Raw genomic sequence first — 19,769 nt, forward strand, 5'->3', positions numbered from 1 at the left:
GACTGTCTTCAACACTGGTGCCAACTGAGCATGGAGTCCTTTTGTGGACGCCAAGTAAAAAAGAACAACTGGCAGACTCCTGATGACTGCTCACTCCACTGTATTGATCTGAACAACAGCCCAAGTGTGCCCATGTCTGTCTTCCCAGGGTCTTGCTACTACTCTGTAGCAAAGGTCAGCTTTAGACTTGTAGAGATCCTCATGCCTTACTTAGCATCCTAAGCACTGAGATTTACAAGTACCACCACACACCCAGGTCTTTCACTTTCTTTTTAAAAGATGAAATCTTTATTCTTGTTCAGAATGACAGAGCTGGAAGAGAGTATACCTTGAGAATTCTCTTCCTGGCTGTGCAGGCTTGAGCTGCATTTAAATGCTGGTGGCGGATGACTCTACTGCATCTTCCATCTTAAGATAAGGACTGCATAAAAACAAAAAACCTAAAAACACAAAACACAGAGAATTAAAATTCTCAACCACAACCACTGTTTTCCTTCCTGACCGTTCGGTAGATAACTGCCACGAAGCTACAGAGCGCTCATCTCTCCCTAGCACCCTGGACCCTTGTCTTCAGGTCCTCTGAGGCTGCTGAGTCGAGATTATCACTTCTTTGGTCGGTCACACCTCCTCTAAAATGGTAAATGCCAGAATCCAACCGAGTCAGGGACCAACAATGACTCTTGAGTCACAGTGCAGCTAATTCCTCAGACTGCCTGAACAGATAGACCAAGGACTGACACAATGGCATAGAGCTGGCTTCATGAGGCTGAGGTGTCCTCCATTTTCTTTGTTGTTTTAGAGACAGGGTCCCACCATATAACTGACTGGCCTAGAGCTTTCTCTGCAGACCAGGCTGGCCTGAACTCAGATCTGCCTGCCTCTGCCTCCCACTGCTGGGATTAAAGAAGTCACCACCATTCTCGCCTGGTGTGGTCTTTTAAATACACACAGCTGGGGCTGGGGAGATGTTCATCAATTAAGAGCACTGACTTCTCTCTAGGAGATGGGCTTGCTTGGTTCCCAACACCCGTAAAGAGAACCAATAGCTATCACTCCAGTCTCAGCCCTGTGTTCTGTGGGCATCATATACATGCTGCAGCCATGAGGGCAGGTAAAATGTCCACACACAAGCTAAAATTCTTAAGAAGAAGAATTTAATACATACAGCTGAGGAAATTTCAAACTGTAACTACTATACAGCTTCTTCATTATAGAGAATTTGTTGTTTAGACAAAACAAGTTTTGCACCATGACAATGTTTTTAAATTAAACTCCCATTTTACCACTGAGCCACAGACACAGGCTACAGTGCATCTCTACTCAGAGTGCAGTCTGGGGGCCACCTACCCAGCCTTCCTGACAAGTATTCCACACCTAGAACTCAAAAGGCAACACCACATTTTCTCTACAAAATTGTTCTCATTAGACAGAAACTACACACTTCAAGGTTTATACACTGATAAAATAGCCAAGTGAAAAAGAAAAATGAGTTAAATTTTTAACAATGGCCATTCATTAAAAAAAGCTATGCTAAAGTTCTGATACTTTAGATCATTAAAAATAAATATAAATGCGACATTATACTCACTTCTTTATACAAATGCCACTTACCTGTCCCAAAACTGAAAGTTTGGAAATGTTTGGCTGAAAATCCTACATAAAATAATAAACCTGAGGCCAAGTCCAGCAGATGGACAAGCCTCACCACACTGTTGTCAGTCACAGTTCATCAATGAGAAGATTTCGGAGCTTCAAACAACCAAAGGGACAGTGGGGACTGCCTCTTGACCAAGCTCCTACGGAAAAGGAAAAACATATTACAGATCTTAAACAACTGTGACTAAACCATACGCCAACAAGAAAAAGCCAATTCTACTCACTCTATTCTCAGAGTGACTTACAAAGATGTCTGAGAGTAGAGAGGCAGTGGTACGGGTACACACTAAAGAAGGTGCCAGGCAAGAGGCAAAGTGAGGCAGAGGAGAGGGCCCAGGGCATCAGCTTCTGTAGTCAATAAAAACCTATCATGAAGCAGACCCAGCACAAAGAAACACAAAATGTGGAAAGGTTAAATAACAAAATTATGTATGCTATGTAATTTTAAAGCAATCTTAGTGTGGAAGCATCATAAGTTAATTTAAAATCTAAGAAATTTAGAGAACTAAGTTTACATTCACTGATGATGTGGTTATTTATGAACATCTGAGGGTAGCACATTATTTGTAATCCCAGCGTTAAGAGGCTGAAGCAAGCAAAAGCTGAGTATGAGGCCAGTCTGGGCTACACAAGGAGACTCAGTCTCAATCTATTATATAAATTTCACCTCATCTTCCTGATAAGGTCCTAACTAATGACACTGTTCTCTGTGCCCCACAAGAAACAAATACAACAAGCCTCTCCTTTCCTCTTAGTGTAATCACAATCTAACACCCTCTCCAAACATCTTTGTTTCTAGCCAGGGCTTTTAAACCACAAGGGCCAGAGCAGCAATTCTGAGCAGAACCCACCTCTTACTTCCTCTCTCTGCCTGGCTCCAACTGTCTTCCAGCTAACTGTGGTCTCCCTAGTAACCCAAGACAAAGGGTGAGCATTCCATGTATCCTTAAAGTGACAAAGACCTTTCTAGAGCTTATGTCACCTCCACAAGGAGGTCGTCCTAGTTTCTATCACATGGAAAGCTAGCCACCAAAAGCCAACTTCAAGAGTTTAGAAACTACTGGCCAGACCCAGCCGCAGGAGCTGGATTGGCTCTATATAGCACTTTAGAAACTAAATAGACAACAAACCAACAAGTTAGAAACTACTTGTAAAAGTAAATGGGACACAAGCATCTACCTATTTAAAAAACAAACAACAACAAAAAGAACCAATAACCTCAGAAATGAAAATCATTTAAAAAGATTCGCCTTACTTGGACTGGAGGGATGGCTCAGCAATTAAGAGCACATGTTGCTCTTGCAGAGGACTTGGGTTTGGTCCCCAGCACCCACATACCATCCATAATTCCAGTTCCAGGATATCCCCAAGAAATACAACACTCTCATCTGACCTCTGCAGGCATCGGGCACATATGTGGTACACAACATACCTGCAGGGAAAACACTCATACACATAAAATAACCTAAAAAAATTGTTTTTTATAGATTCAATTTATAGATGTAAATGTAGCTCACTGGAGTGTCTACCTAGCATGGATTTAATCCCCAACACTATGGTGAAAAGTACATGTTAACCTGAAAAATAAGAATTTAGAATAGTCTTGAATATTATTAAGTAAAAATGCAGTTATTTCTTCTAAGTAGAATGATATAGAAGACATCTGTAATATAGATTTTCTGTATTTGCAATTTTTTTCATAACTCTACCAATGTAGCATTCAGTGTTTATCGAAACAAAAGTACCAACAAAGTAAACTATATCTGTAAGGTGTAAGTAAAATACACTGTTGGGGGCCTGGCACCATGGCAATGGCATGGGAATCTCAGTACTGAGGTTAGGGAGAAGAGAAGAAAGGCCATCTTGGGTTATACATGGAGAGCATTTTAAATAAGGGTTAGACTGTGGCACAGAAGCAAACACTTGCCTGGTATGCACTAGGTCCTGGGTACCAAGCTCAGCACCACCGAGGAATAAGTTAAAAATAAATTATGTTACATCTCTAACCTAAATTAGTGTCTTTCCACAACATTATACAGCAGTTCATACAAAAAGTGGTCATGAAATTATAACCGTGCCATATTTACAATTTCTCCTCAAAGAAGAAAAAAGTGGCCATTTCAAGTGTACTGAGGCTATAATTAACTCTGCTTGGTCCCTGTCAGTCTCTGGACAGGGTCTGATTCTGGGCCACGCTTTTGGAGCTTGTGGCAATCTTACTGCCTTCAGTTCCTCCTGAATGTTAGAATTAAAGGTGTGAGTCACCGCATTAGACAATATTAAAAGATATTTTTCCGTTCCTCTCATTAAAAACCCATTAATTGCTATTAAACTAGAAGCCCAGATTCTACACTGTAATCTCAGCATTAAAATCTTATGTAGGGTCTTGAAGGATGACTCAGTGAAAAAGGAGGGGCACTTGCTTTGTAAGCATGAGGACCCAAGTTCAAATCCCTACCATCCACATATAAAGCTTGGCTGCTTGTACTACGCTGGTAACCTCCACATTGGAACGTGCTCAGAAAGGCAGGCCCTACAAAAACCAAGCTTTCAGAGATCCCATCTCAAGGAAGTAATGTAGAAAACAGTAACAGAGGAAGACACAGAATGACAAGCACATAGGGCATGCACATTCACATACACATACCATACACATACAACACACACAGCTTAAAGTCAAGTGAGACAGTACATACTAAACTAAATACTCAGGAAGCAGAGACAGGAGTACAGCAAATTCAATCAAGGCCAGTCTAAGCTGCCCTAGTGAAGTTCTTGTTGTCAAAAAAAAAAAAAAAAGAGCTACTATTTCTCAAAGACAAGGCCAACTACATGCTTAAGAGTGACATCAGAAACAGGGTATACAGCTAACCAGCATTAGGTGGCAGCTTTCAAAGTTTTTGGTCCAGGTAAAATACACTCTGAAGAATCCATAAGATCTTTTGTTTATGAGGAATGAATCTACCGCTATTTATGAAAAGTCATTTTCTAAATAAAAGTCCACCACATTTAATATTACTTGTTATTTCAAAACCACACAAGTATTAAAAATGGTAGTATTTTTTATTTTGTGCAGATCTCTGGCTAACAGAAGACAGCAGGATTTCCAAACATGCTTCTGCCTTATATTTTTTAGTGACCTGTATGAAGAACGTCCCTGCTGTACAGAGGCATGTTGTTCTTTTTACATAACTGCAGCTGCTGTCTGAAACTGCATCAAATCAACAGCAGCCTTCCAGCAGTTAGCAGTGCTGTGGACTATAAGGCCCAGGCAAGCTCTCACTTCCCTGTACTAACCAACTGGCCTGTCTGGCACTATGTCAGTTTTTTACCCATTTGCATTTTCTGACCACATGTGTATGAGTCACTTAGAAAGAAAGCACCAAGCTTACGGGACTTCAGGCAGAGTTAGACAACAAAGGCATCTATCTGTAACAGCTTGGATTGACTCAGAAATGCTTCATTACAGGAAAGCTATCAAGCTCTCAATGATAGATACAAGTTTCCAAAGTTCTAATTTTCTATTGAAAGTGAAAATTTTATGTTTAGCAAGAAATCCTTAGATGCCTTTGTTGAGACTCACATCATTTATATTGGAGAGCATGCGTCCCATACACTGAGGCTGTCAGCCAAAGTGCTTGCTCATTCAAGAAGCCATTCCACAAGATGTCCAAGTGCCAACTCCTCATAGGAAAGTGACATCTGAGGGCTAAGTCTAATAGAAGTGGCATGTACATCTTGTTCAAGGGTATTACATTTCTTTAAACTACACTTATTTTTTCTGTGTGTTTGTCCATGTCTCTGCTATGGGCAGGGGTGTAGGTCAGAGAAGAATGGGCAGTCATTGTTCAACGGCTTGAGGTATCAAATTCAGCAAACCCTTACACAAGATACACGGAGCCATCTTCCCTAGTTCCAAAGACATTATAAAGGGAAATTCGTATTTTACAAACCCAGCCCACAGTGAGTGGGGGCACAGGGCCCCTTATACATGGCTGCAAAAATCAGGAAACCTTGCCACACTGGTCTATTATTTCAGAGAGTTTTGGCCTCTCAGCTCTGGGGCGTGGGTTGTGTGTGTGTGTTTCTAGGCATCCCACAGAAGCCACTGAACTGTCTACAGCATTTCTACTTAGGATAGCACTGGGCAGGGAAGGACAGTCAGTGGCAGCACCTATGATGCACCATCTTTCATCCTAGGTGCTCTAGAACGACCTCCAAATTCCTTCCCATTTCCTGACTCAGCTAAAAGCATTATTACCAATGCAGAGGAGAAACTGGGTAAAGCCTACTTTCCCCAAATGTTAAAATATCACTTTTTAAAAAATAGCATTGGCACATGACCTACCTTTTAACCAATCTAATCTGAACATTCAATCAATTATCACCATTCTAACTGTTATCCACCTATGGCAGCAACAACCATAAAACTAACTCTGAATTGGGACAGATGGCCACAGTGAAGCTCCTACATGTGCCATAGCAATTCCAGAAAACCAATCATGACTCGTAATACCCAAGTGAACATGTACATTTTGACCTATTTGCAAAACATGTTTTTAAACTTTAGTTTTCCCTGAAATGATATTTAAAGCTATCTCACTTTAGACAGGTTCTCCTGTAAGGATGACCTTGACTTTAAATACCACCTGAGTGCAGGGATGCTAGGATGGCACAAGCAATGCCTGGGGGTAAGCCTAGCCCTGAGAACCCCACTGAATGGAACAAGAGTTCTATCCTCCAGTGCCCCCAAATTTACTTTTGAGGCAATAAAGACTGTTTGACCCTAACCCAGAATTTGTTACTTCTGACACGTTAGGTCAGTTTATCATTACTTATTCTTTCTTTTTTTTTTAAAGATTTATTTATTTATTATATATAAGTACACTGTAGCTGTCTTCAGACTCACCAGAAGAAGGCATCAGATCTCATTACAGATGGTTGTGAGCCACCATGTGGTTGCTGGGAATTGAACTCAGGACCTCTGGAAGAGCAGTCAGTGCTCTTAACCTCTGAGACATGTCTCCAGCCCCTATTCTTTCTATTATTAAATAAACATCTTCCATTAAGTAAAAGGGACTGAGAAGATGCTGACACTGTTTATGAAAAATGAAAAACTATCAGGGCTCTTTTAAACTCAGTTTTAATTCTCATAAAGTAAATTAATAGTTTATATAAAATTCAACTTGTTCAGAAATGAGAAATTTCCTCTTCCCTGGCCCTCAGTGGGAGAAGCTTGCTGTTCATATATAATCCTGACCCAGCAGGCTGTAATGCCTAGCTCTTGTCATTGAGCCCCAAGGTCTGCAGTGGCAAAACCTGTCTATCACATATGCTGATGCTTCAGCCCATGAAGTAAATTAAGAAACCCAGTTTGCATTTCTCTCAATGTCTACTGCTCAGTAAAACAAATGCTATTTACCAAATCAGTTAAAATTTTCTGGCCAGGTCAAAGTAAGTTGAGGAAAAGAAGCATTATAAGGAAATCATTTTTTTAAAAAAATAAAAATCTTGTTGATTTAAATCTCCCATGAGGACAAAAAGCGGCATTGTCAAGAGAAAAACCACTGTCAGGACTGATGTTTCACCCAGGCCTCCAAGTCTCTCCATATCCCAAATTCCTTCCTTCCAGTTTCTAGTTTAAAAAACATAGGCTTGGGTTAGGGATTTAGCTCAGTGGTAGAGCGCTTGCCTAGCAACCGCAAGGCCCTGGGTTCGGTCCCCAGCTCCGAAAGGAAAAAAAAAAAAAAAAAAAAAAAAGACTAAGATTCTTAGATCTTAAAAAACATAGGCTTTTAAGTTTGGTAGCAATGCAGGGAGGAAATTTCAAGTCTTCTACTGGTGGCCAGGAACTAGAAACTGTGTGAGGCTAGCCTTGTTTGGGGTAGAGCATCAAGTCTCTTAGATCAGCTAGGGTGGGTTCTCCTCCTGTCCCTTTCACATCCCCAGAGATGGTAGGCTTTGTATGGGTAACTGCTGCTCCTAAGATCAGGACCAGATCATCACATTATAAGCTAATCAGGAAACCCCGTATCTAGGCTGACTACCTACCCAACAATGTGTGTACATGTACATGGCTTGGAGGATCCTTTTGTTGTGTTTCCTGCAAGCAAAGGATATGGAATTCCTGAGATGTGAAGCTCATGTTTATTCCCACATATTTATGCCCCAGATTATGTAGGCATTACTATCTTAAGTCCCGCTGGGTACAATGACATTTTTTTTTTTTTCCCGGAGCTGAGGACCGAACCCAGGGCCTTGGCTTGCTAGGCAAGCGCTCTACCACTGACCTAAATCCTCAACCCCACGCTGGGTACAATGAAAGCACATTATATCCTATAGTAAATGCCAAGAGCCGGTCAAGCACAGTCTTGGTGCCTGTCCTCTGCAGATACCTCTAGCTGATTGTGCCACTTTTCTAAGCATCACAGCATTGGCAGATCCTAACTCACATCTCAGAGTACAAATTGAATAAAACAGCATCTTTAATATCACAAGAAAATCATTTCTTGTTCTATACCTTTCCTCAAAGGCAAGAACCTGGGCACACCAATAAAAATAGCTCAAAGACACAGTCTCATAGTGTAAAGGTGATCTGTTTTCTAGGTGTTTAGAGTCAAGTATTCTTCCAACTCATTTCAACAATAAGAGCACTCTTTTTTTTGGGGTGGGGTGGGGAGTGTCAAGGCACAGTTTCTCTCTGGCCATCCTGGAACTCAGACAGATACACCTACCTCTGCTTCCCGAGTGCTGGGACTAAAGACATGTGCCACTGTGCCCAGCAATAAGGGCACTCTTAAGGCCAGGCCTTGTGGTGCTTGTTGTTAATCCCAGCACTCGGGAGGCAGAGGCAGGCTGGCCTGGTCAACAGAGTGACTAACACAACAGCCAGAGACACATAGCAAGACCCTGTTGCAAAAGGACAAAAACAAAAAGAGCACTTTTAATCGTTATGAACAGTCAATGATAAAAATGGATGGATAGTTGGGGGCTGGACAGATGGCTCAGCAGTTAAGAGCACTGACTCCTCTTCCAGAGGTTCTCAGTTCAATTCCCAGCAACCACATGGTGGCTCACAACCATCTGTAATAGGATCCGATGACCTCTTCTGGTGTGTCTGAAGATAGCCACAGTGTATTCTCATACATGAAATAAATAAATCTTAAAAAAAAAAAAAAAAAGGATAGTTGGATAGACAGAGCTAGCTGCACAGCGCTTAAGTATCAGATGCCCCTTTCTTACCACTGAAAAGTCACACTTTTTAGGGGCTAAACGACAGTGATGTGACACTTGAAGCAGAAACAGATGGAAGAAAACAGTCGCTGGGAAATAAACAGATTACAAAAGCATAAACGTTGCTTTTTTCATTAAGTTGTCGTAGACTTTGGAGTTTAAATAAAAGTGTTTTATAATGAATAAAAATGTAAAATCAATCAGTATTAACAAAGGCTCTTTAGTGTCACCAGGAAGGTTTTAGTATAAAGACCTTGGAGTTTGGTTTGAGAATCACTGGTGTGGGGACTGAGCACAAAGCTCCCATAACTGCTATCTGTCTGTATAAAGCACCCTTTCTATCTAGCTAAGATTCACAAGGGCCATGAGTAGACCCAATCAGATCCCACTCCTTTCCCTCCTCATTCAGGTTCAGTCATTACGCTGAGGAGGCTGTAACTTCCTAAGTTCAGGTCAAAGCCCAAGAAGCTTTTCAGCTGAAACCTTCCTGTCCATCTCTAACATCTGTAGTAAGGAGCTGTGTTTCAGCTGGAGCCTACTTGTCCATCTCTAACATCTGTAGTAAGGAGCTGGGTTTTAGCTGGAGCCTTCCTGTCCATCTCAAGGATTGGTGGAGACAATACATGGGCGTTTTTCCCTTTGGTTGTGGTGTGGGCCCAGGATAATGAGGTCAACAATGAGCTCTAGCAGAGCTTCCTGTATTATCTACTGCAGCTCAGCTGAATTCCTTTCAAGGCAGTTAGAGGAGCAACAATCCCCAGTACTTCCTCAATATCAACACAAATATAAACAGGCAACAAGGCTATTTCAAACCCAAACATCCGTTTAAGCTACAATTTACCAAATCCTTGACAGTGCCTATCAGGCTTCTCAGGGGAAGGCTCTCTGGATATAGGCTCCCAATTCTTGCTCCTGTCCTAAATAACCAGCACTTTCTATTCCCAACAGTCAGGTAACATCTAGGGATAAACTGTATAGACACAAGCATAAAATTACTTATTTTTAAATTTGTCTGCTGGGCTGGAGAGATGGCTCAGCGGTTAAGAGCACCCGACTATTCTTCCAGAGGTCCTGAGTTCAATTCCCAGCAACCACATGGTGGCTCACAACCATCTGTAAAGAGATCTGATGCCCTCTTCTGGTGTATCTGAAGACAGCTACAGTGTACTTATATATAATAAATGAATAAATCTTAAAAAAAAAAAAAATGTGTCTGCCACCTGTGTGCAGGTGCCCAAAGATGCGGAAGAAGGCATAGGACTTTCCAGAGCTGGAGTTAGACATGGTTGTGAGCCCTCCAGATGCTTGGGAACCAAGTTCTGGTTTTGTAGAAAAGAAAACTGGAACTCCTAACAGCTGAGCCATCTCTCCAACCTCTAGAATTATTCTTAAAAAGTATGTCAACTGCCTACTCACGTTCCCTTATGAACTTCTCAAAATGACTGCTCAGAAAATAAACTAAAGCCTTGTCTGTCTCACAGATGAGCCTGCACACTCAGAACAAATGAGCGCACCTCAGACTTTGGGCTTTGACCTCCTCTTTCCAAAGAGCACACTATCACTGGCTGCAAATCACACAACCTTTGTAACCGAATCAACACAACCTCAGAGACTATTGGTGAGTTTCTATAAAGACCCAGTCACCTAAGACCTAAGGAAAACTCTATTTAGGGGCAACTTCTTAGGACTTGAGCATAAGAAACAGTTCCTACAATATGGGTTCACTATGCAGGGATCTAAGAGCAACATGAAACAGTGGAATCTTTACTCTTCTGGGGCCAAACAGAAGTCACCTAGTCTCACAGGACAAATGTGTAACATGGTAAAACATGCCATGCTGACAGAAGTGTAAGGCCTGGCACAGTACCCACACGCTGAAGAGAAATCATTACTGGAGGTGCTCAGCACCAACTGAATTAAGACTCTTTAGCCTGTTGAGGCAAAACCTACCAGAGGTCCAGAGAGCTTTTCGGACAATAGAAAACTTCTGCGAACGACAAAAGATAGGAAGACATCCCACCTCGCCTTCAAGACCTACCTGAGCTTTCCTCAGGTTCCCTAGCACACGTTCTCAGCAAGCTATTGTGATGCTACACTTGCACTGAGTGCCAGGAGGAAAAGTGCTGGTCATGAGTGCTGGCAGGGGGTCATCAATTACACAACCTTTTTTTGTGTGCTGTTTCTCATCTGTACACAACTGAGTTTGCCGGACAGACAAACTCACTCCACTTAATCAAGTGTAACAAGGAACATCCTTTTGTGGAAAATCAAATATACACAACATTCCAAATCAAACCCAGGGCCTCTTACTCAAGAGTTACTGCTGAGATCAATCTACATTAACCCACACCTGGCCACCAACATTGGCAAGAGGCAATGAAAGCCCAGGCAACGCCCAGGCCCTACAAGGGGCTGGGCCTTGGTCTTCCCCGAAGCCCTCCCCACCCCCAAGAGATATCTGCTCGTACTCCCGCGAATTCGCGCCTAGGCCCAATCGCGTCCTACCACGAGTGTTCTACCACAGTGTTGAGGACCTGCGGCCGCGGGAGGCTGGCTGGGCCCCTAACCCCGACTCACACTCAAGGGCTCCACAGCCTCCCAGACCCAGACCAGCCTGGACTACACAAGCCAACCAGTGATTAGACAGAAACCAGACGCAGGCAGGCAGGCCGCCCGCCCGCCCGCCCGGCCTCACGCGCTCCTCCGCGATCCCTCGGCCCGGGGCCGGAAAGGGCCTCACGGACCGCGACGCCATTTTCTCGGCGCCATTGCACCGCTCGCCCGGATTAGGCTGCCGGCATGGCGTCGCTCCACCTTGCCCCGATCCTAAATGCCGTTCGGGTCCACACGGCTCCCGCCCTCCTTCGCTGCACAGAGCCACTTACCCGGGCCGCAGGGATCCCGCAGCCATTTCCAGACCTACCACTGATCTAGAGCGGAGACCAGCGAGACTACCGTCCTAGAGCGGTGGGCCGCGCGGCAAGCGGAAGAAACCAACCGGCCACCGAGACGTGGTGAGGCTAGAGCGGCCGTGCCGCCCTTCTTGCACGCATGCGCCGCCCGTACTCCTCGGAGCGCCAGCCTAATCGGCTGGGCACGCTTGACAGATTTCCGAGTCCCGAACCAAGGGGCTAAGCTAGGAGCCAATGCCACGAAAAGATTCCTCGAGCTATCCTGGAACAGCACTCTGCCCAGTATTCCAAAAGCTTTAGAAACCCTCTGCGCCTACGGGGACTGGTGCGCTTCGTGGTAGACCAGCGTCAGACTCCGGTGGGAAGGAGCCAGGAAAACTCCAAAGTCCCTTTGCGGGCCGCGCAGCTCTTGGCCTATTGCAGGGAGTATGCGGGGCCGGGAAGGGCATCCGCCCAACAGGAATTCCCTGGGACTTAACTCTGCTTTACTCCTTGCTAGAAACACCCTTGCCCCGTCCATTTCTTCCTAAATACCAACCAGGAGTCAGGAGCCAATGCCTTGGCATACGTGCCTACGAGGGCCGGACCCCCCTTACCCCCAGCCTCCTCACGAAGGCATTTAAGAATATCCCCCCCCCCAGCGCTTACTACAGTGACATTCCTTCACTGACCCCCAAATTACTTAAGGAAACCGGAGAGAGGCCTTTACTCTCTTACAGTACTGTAAACACTAGCCACTTTGCCCCGAGAGCAGTTAACACCGGGTAGGCGCTCAGCTTTGCCCCATACAACCAGCTTATTTATGTATGCACAGACACAAGGCTTGGAAGCCAGTCTTATGTCCTAACTTCGGCTTCCTGGAAGAACGAACATGTGCTCCAGTCTAGTAAGCCCTCTCTCACACTGTAGAGGCCTTAATGCTCCATTCAGAAGCCCAGGTCTTGAGTAGTTTTCTTTCTAACATTTCCCAAGGTTACATGCCAGCTCATGGGGCTTCCAATGGGGCAATAGGAGGCTGCGTCTGCTTCCCTTGGTGAGATCCTTCAATACCACATTTCTGATTCTTGTCAAGGAGCCTACCCTGATTCCTCAACTCTGCCCTTGAGTTATGTTCCCAGCATCCACAAGGAGACAAAAAACTCCAGTTCCGGGGATTCAGTGCCCTCTTCTGGCCTCCTCGGACACCAGGCACCCGGCACCCACTGTATGTACACATAATAGATGCAGAACACTCATACACATTAAATTTAAAAAATTTAAATATAAAAAAAACTAAAACCCAACATTTAACTTCTAGTTCATTTTATTATGTACAGTGCTGGAGATTGAACCGGGAGCCACTCTAGGGACATGCTAGGTATGGAGTGATCTTAACAGCTAACTTTAGATAAAATGCATTTACTTGCACAGCACTGAAGAATCCTGTAACAAACAAATCAGCAACTTTGTATGAAGTGGAATAGAGTAAAGCATCTGTCTTTGATTTCACTGTAAGAACAGCAGATTCCAATTTGCAGCAGATCTTTATCTGGCAGTGCTACATCTGTACACAGCTGAGATCCAACACTGACCATCACAGTACAGACAGCACAAGGTACTGGCAGCACAGAAAAGAGCCAAGAAAACAATTCATAGACTTTGTAACCAGGTGTAGTGACATCTGTATTGCAAGCACTGAGGATGCTGAAGCAAGAAGACCTGTGAACTCCAGGACAACCTTGGCTACAGAGTGAAACACTCTCTTAAGACACAAAAAAGTACAAAAACCAGTCAATACAGCCAGGGAAACACTGAGACCCGTCTCAAAGAAAAAGAAGAAAAAAAAGTAACAACAAAGAGGGCTTATGTCACAAATTGTCCGGTCCACAGAACAGAATCTGTGCAAACCTGCCTATAGAGGTCAGGGCTGGAGAGATGGCTCAGCAATTAAGAGCACTGGCTGCTCTTCCAGAGGTCCTGAGTTCAATTCCCAGCAACCACAACCCACAACCATCTGTAATGGGATCTGATGTCTTCTTCTGGTGTTCATGAAAAGAGCTATAGTGTACTCATATACATAAAATAAGTTTAAAAAAAAAAAAGAGGTCAATGATCCTTCTTTTTCTGGTTTATTTCCCAAGTGTTCTGCCTGCATGTATGAATGTCCAACCATGTGCTATGCCTAGGGCCCCCACATAAGTCAGAAAGGAGAGTCAGATTCCCTGGAATTGGGAGTTTGGGGTGATTGTGACCACTGTGTGGGCTGGTAATTGAACTTGGATCCCCTGCAACAAGGGCTTTTAACCACTGTAATACCCCTACAGCTAAGATGTCAGGATTTATAGGAAAAGGGGGAAGCGATACAAATGTGTAGCTCTTTTGCAGCTCTCTTCAACAGAAGCCAAGGATTACAGAATCCAAGGGCTTACTTTGGGGACGGGGGGAGTAAAGGAAAGCATCCATGGAAACGATGTAGTTCTGGATTTAATTCCAGAACTGGGAAAGCAGCAGGCTGGTCTCTGTGGTTCAAAGACAGCTTGGTCTACCAGCTGAAGGAGACCCAGTCTCAAGAGGGTAAGAGTTATTCTACGGGGTTGGGGATTTAGCTCAGTGGTAGAGCAAGCCCTGGGTTCGGTCCTCAGCTCCGAGAAAAAAAAAGTTATTCTACAAAACACAGCTGGCATCCTGGTACCTGGTTATTTACCTAATGGAAGCATTTTGTATTTTATCCTCAGAATGCTTTTCCCTTTTATAAAACTCCGTGCTATTTGATTATTCAGTGCTGAGGGTTGACTCCATTGTGGTGTGTGTGTGCTGTGTAAGTGCTCTGTCTACCACTGAGCTATCACTTCAGCCCCTTGATGATGTTCTCTCTCTTATTAATGTGATGTGCGCATTACCAAAGTAGGCGTGGCGGCATCTTTTCTGCCTTCCTTTACATGGCTCCCAGGGTCTACTACACAGGTCATTAGGCCATGGTGGAGCAAGCACAAAGACTTCTTACCCGTTGTGCTATCTATCTCACTCTCTCACTAGAGAACTGCTATCTATCCCTACCCCCAAATACAAAACCAGGGTTTCTGTGTAGCCCTGGCTGTCCTCAAACTCAAAAGATCAGCCTTTGCATCCCAAGTGCCGAGATAAAAGGCGTGTATCACTACAGCCAGGCTGGAGAGCTGCTACTCTTTCATACAGAAACAACTTCAAATTTCTGCCTTGGTTTGCAGAACAGTGGTACCTCTGACCATATAGTACCTCTCCTACCCCGGCCACATTTTTATGACTTCTCTCCCCCAGGTCTACCTATTGCACACAGGAAGCTTAGCTAATTAATGAATGCACCAGGCTGACATTCCTGTCACCTTGGCAACTGTCCCAGGACATGCCCACCTATTTTCTACTCTTAAGTCCTTGATGCCATTGTACATCGGCCATCGCTCTACCCCTGTCTATTCCACACATACTGTGGAAACCCACCTCTACTCAACTGGATCTACCCTTTCACCTGGTCCCTGGAACATTCCCACGTGTACCCCAAACTCAAATGCATTTCAAAGCCTAAAACAAAAATTGGCTCATGGGGATGGAGCTCAGTGGGTAAGAGCATTTGACACTCATGTAGGGACAGGTACAAGTTCATGCCTATAACCTCAGTGCTGTGGATGGTGGTGACAGGCAAGACAGGATTGCTGGAGCTTGCTGGCTACTGGCTTAGTTTATAGTTCAGTGAGACCTTGTCCTGAAGAAATAAGGCAGAGCAAGAGAACACAGGCCATCTCCTCTGGCCTTTATGCATTCCTGGGTGTATACTCACCCACACACAAAGAAAAACCACAAATGAGCTAGTGACTCCCTCCTTTGCTGGTATTCACACTGGAGAAGGGCCTTGGCACATGCACTCACTTATTCCCTAGTAACAGCCATATGAAGTACCTAGAATGTACTTTTATTAACTGACATGTCAGTACATAAGAATGTTACTATTTTTGGTGCGTGTTCATTCATTCACGTGTGTATGTGAAGTTGCACATGTGTACTTGGGCAGGGAGAGGCCAGAGGTCAATGCTGGTCAGGTGTCCTCACAGTCTCTTACTTTTGAGAATGACCCCTTCATTGAATCTGGAGCTTACCAGTTCAGAGACATGGGCTTGCCAGGAAGTCCTGGGGTCCTCATGTCTGCCTGTTAGCACTGGGATGACAGCAGCTACAGTATCAGTTTTTGTACACAGGGATCAATCTCAGGTCCCTTTGCTCGAACATTTTACTGAATAAGCCATCTCCACAGCACGATAAACCTTATTTTTAGGGGAATCATGATATAAGGCAATGGCAACATGGGGTAGGCTGTTGAGAGCCAAGGAAGATAGTAGTTTAGAACTCTTTTTTTCTTTGAGACACCATTTCTCTCTATAACCCTGGCTATCCTGGAACTCACTGTTTAGACCAGGCTGACCCTGTCTCCTCTGCATTACCATGCGTGTGTGTGTGTGTATGTGTGTGTGAGTGTTTTGCCTGTATCTGCATGTATGTGTACCATATGCACAGGCAAGGTGCTCACAAGGGCCAGAAGAGGGAGCCCAATCCCCCGAAATGAGTTACAGCCAATAATTCCAAGTGAGCACTGAGGTCTGAGCTTGGGTCCTCTATGAGAGCAGGAGTGCCCTTAACGACTGAGCCATCTCTCCAGTTCCAGAACTACTTCTCAAACTGTGAGCTGCAATCCTATATGGGGTTCCATATCTGAAATCGGGGGAGGTCATGACAAATTTGGCAACAACCATAGTTTCTAAGCATGTAACAAATCAAAATGAAATACATAATGATTCTTAGGTGTTTCTAAAAGGGTTCACCCATGGTGTACTGATCAACTGCGTCTTGGTTCTTTAAAAACATTTACTATTTTTAAACTAAGTGTATGTGTGTCTGTGCACATGTGTCAGATGCCTGTAGAGTTCAGAAGAGGGCATTAGATCCCCTGGAACATAAGTGATTATGAGCTACCATGTGTTGGGGCCAGAAATCAAAGTCCTTATCAAGGGTAGCAAGTGCTGAGCAATTTCTTTGGGTGCTGCCATCTTGGTTTTGAATATAAAACATGTTCATTTTACATGCCAGGAAACACCAACAAACGCACCTTAATCATATTTAAGACTACTGCTTGTTATGAACTACAATATTTTTACTATATAAAGTTTATGCTCTTAAAGAAATATAATAGAAGCCAGGTACAGTGGTGAAAAAATCTTTAATCCAGCACTTGGGAGGCGAGGCAGAGGCAGGTAGATTTCTGAGTTCAAGACTAGCCTGGCCTAAACAAATGAGACTCTCTCAAAGAAGGGAGGAAGGGAGGAAGGGAGGAAGATAATTATTTACTTTTAAAAACTTCCTTACAGACGAGAGTATCAAATTAGTAATCTTTGGATAGTATTAGAATTTTAATTTCAAAAATTGCTGTTGGAATTACTGACTTGAGCTGTGCCAATGAATAAAAAGATCAAGATCAGGACAAGATGTAGTCAGTTATGTGGTGGACTGCTGGTCTGGGTATGTACCATACCATGCTCTGAATTCAGTCCCCAGCACTACAGGGTAGAACAGGAGACTCTAACTCACTGTCACTCTTGCAGGCAGCACACACAAAGGAGAACCTTGTCTTTCAAAAAATAAAATTGCAGGCTGGACTGGATCCTATCACTCTTCTTCTAGAAATGAAGTTTGGTTCTTAGTATTCATAGGGGAGTGAGAGGGCTCGAAACTACTTACAAACTCTGTTCCAGGGGTTCTGACGTCCTATTCTGGCCTCCAAATCCACATTCAAATACACAAAAATAAATCTTAGAAAAAGAATTCATTTAAGCTTTTTTTTTTTTTTTTTTCGGACAGAGGTTGTAGCCCTAGCTGACCTGGAACTATACAGATCAGGTTGTCCTTGAACTCAAATACTCAAATTAAAGGCCTGTGCCACCTCATACAGCCAAAAAAGAAAAAAAAAAATGTTTTTAAAAGATTTGTCAGACACAGTGGCACACACCAGCACTTGAGAGGCAGAGGCAGGAGGATCTCTGTGACTCAAAGGCTAGCCTGGTCTACATAGTGAGTTCCAGGACAGCCAGAGCTACATTGTGAGGCCCTGTCTCAAAATAAAACAAAACTCCCACAGATTGATTTTTATTTATGTGTGCATAAGTGCCCAGAGGCCAGAGATTATTAGATCTCCAGAAACTGGAGTGAGGTGGCTGTGAGCTGCCTTAGGTACTGGTAACTTAAATTCAGTTCTCCGAGACATTATTTCTCCAGCCCCAAGGCTAACACTTAATGCAAAAATAAGCAAGCACATGCATCTCTTTAGAATGAAAATTTGCTTTTCTCCTTAATGGTAAAATAGGAGAAGGCCATTATAAAATTCCGTTATCAGTTAATATTTGATTTGTACATCAATTTTATATATCATATACCCAGAGTAGCATGAAAAAAATCCTATGCATAAAGGGATTGAAGGTAGAAAGTTTAAGAATTCCCAGTTTACGGGGTTGGTGATTTAGCTCAGAGGTAGAGCGCTTGCCTAGCAAGCATAAGGCCCTGGGTTCGATCCCCAGCTCCAAAAAAAAAAAAAAAAAAAAAAAAAAAAGACAGGGTCTCCCTACATAGCCCTGGCTGACCTGAAACTCATAGAGATCCACTTGCCTCTAGGCGTGCCACCATAAGCAGCCTATTAACAATCCACGATACACAGAGAAACATAATCTGGAAAATTCAAAAAATAAAAATTATCACCTGAGCAAAAGGAAAAGACAAAACTTGCTGGTATTTAGTGAAATTTCCCAGGGAAGGCAAAGCAGCTGAGGGAAGCATTTTACAGGCCCAAAGAGAACCACAGGGCTCAGGGTGACTGGAGCAGGCCAATCAACTGGCAAATGCTTTACAGGAAAGTCAGAGTGTAGGAGAAATAGTACTGTGAGAGGACATATGTGACAATGTCCTCATGTGAAAAGACACCACACCGTGGTTAAAGGATACTTCACGCAAGCAGCAAAGATGATGAGCTCAGGGTTTAAGCGGCCGAGGAACCCCAAGCAGGAGCTAGTTTGTAGAAAAGACTATGGCACTAACAGACTTGTTAGTGGGGTTGCTAATCCATCATCCACAGAGGCACTGAAACTCAGTTAACCCCTCTCTATTTAAGATACTGGCCTCTTCCCTTGCACACTTTTGAGTTGATATCCAACTCTACCCAGGGTTAAAGTAAGCGCTACACAGTTTGTCAATACCAACCTAAACAGCTTTGGTTAGAGCTATGGAGTTGCAGACTTAGCGCGTACAGCCACTGTGGTCGTTGTGTCCAACAGATCTGCAAAACTGGCCTTATTTTCAGTGACTCAATGAGAAGTTGCTTTCCCTAAACTCAGTTCATTTTTAAGCAAGCACACTCAACTATCTCAGACTGCCCAACATTTCCCCCCAAAAGCATTCCAGAATTCCTTTACATTACAATGACTAAATTTGCATTCCCCTCCAGTAGACAATAAACACATGAATATGCAAATACTCATTTACCGACTCCAGCGAGGGCCTCTAACTACCCCCATCCCTTACCGGAATCTCTAAGAACCCATCTCAAGGCAATGAATAAACAGGATTCGGGGGGTGGGAGGGATAGGAGTCCCTTCTCCGGCGGCTGGGATTCCCTCCGTCGGAGTCCTGAGCTGGGTCCCCACCGTACGCCGCTAAGACTCTCTCTGTGAACGCCCTGAAGTAGGGAATACCCTCGGCGGCCTGGAGGAATCCCCACCCTGAGCGTTTTTGAAGCATGGGTCTGCTCTGCTTCCATGATTGCCTTAGAAACAGGGATTAACATCCGTGCAAGCTCCATTCCCTGAGAACCCCAGCACTAGGGAGTCACCTTCTTGAGTGCCCAGAAACGAGGGAACGAGAGCCTCTGCAGTCCGCTCTCGAGCGTAGCCACAAGGATCGCTCTAGGCAGCGTTGTTC

At 43.9% G+C, this 19,769-nt stretch overlaps 1 long non-coding RNA gene across 1 annotated transcript; it reads right to left on the reverse strand.

The window, feature by feature from the left end:
* Positions 1-131: 131 nt before the first annotated feature.
* LOC116902419 lies at positions 132-12,794 on the reverse strand. Its single transcript, XR_004388068.1, has 3 exons — positions 11,775-12,794; positions 1,612-1,796; positions 132-440 (listed from the first exon to the last, which is right to left on the reverse strand). It is a non-coding gene; the product is annotated as an uncharacterized LOC116902419 (long non-coding RNA).
* Positions 12,795-19,769: the final 6,975 nt, after the last annotated feature.

This window comes from Rattus rattus, chromosome 5 (assembly GCF_011064425.1).
Source record: "Rattus rattus isolate New Zealand chromosome 5, Rrattus_CSIRO_v1, whole genome shotgun sequence".
Taxonomy (NCBI): domain Eukaryota; kingdom Metazoa; phylum Chordata; class Mammalia; order Rodentia; family Muridae; genus Rattus; species Rattus rattus.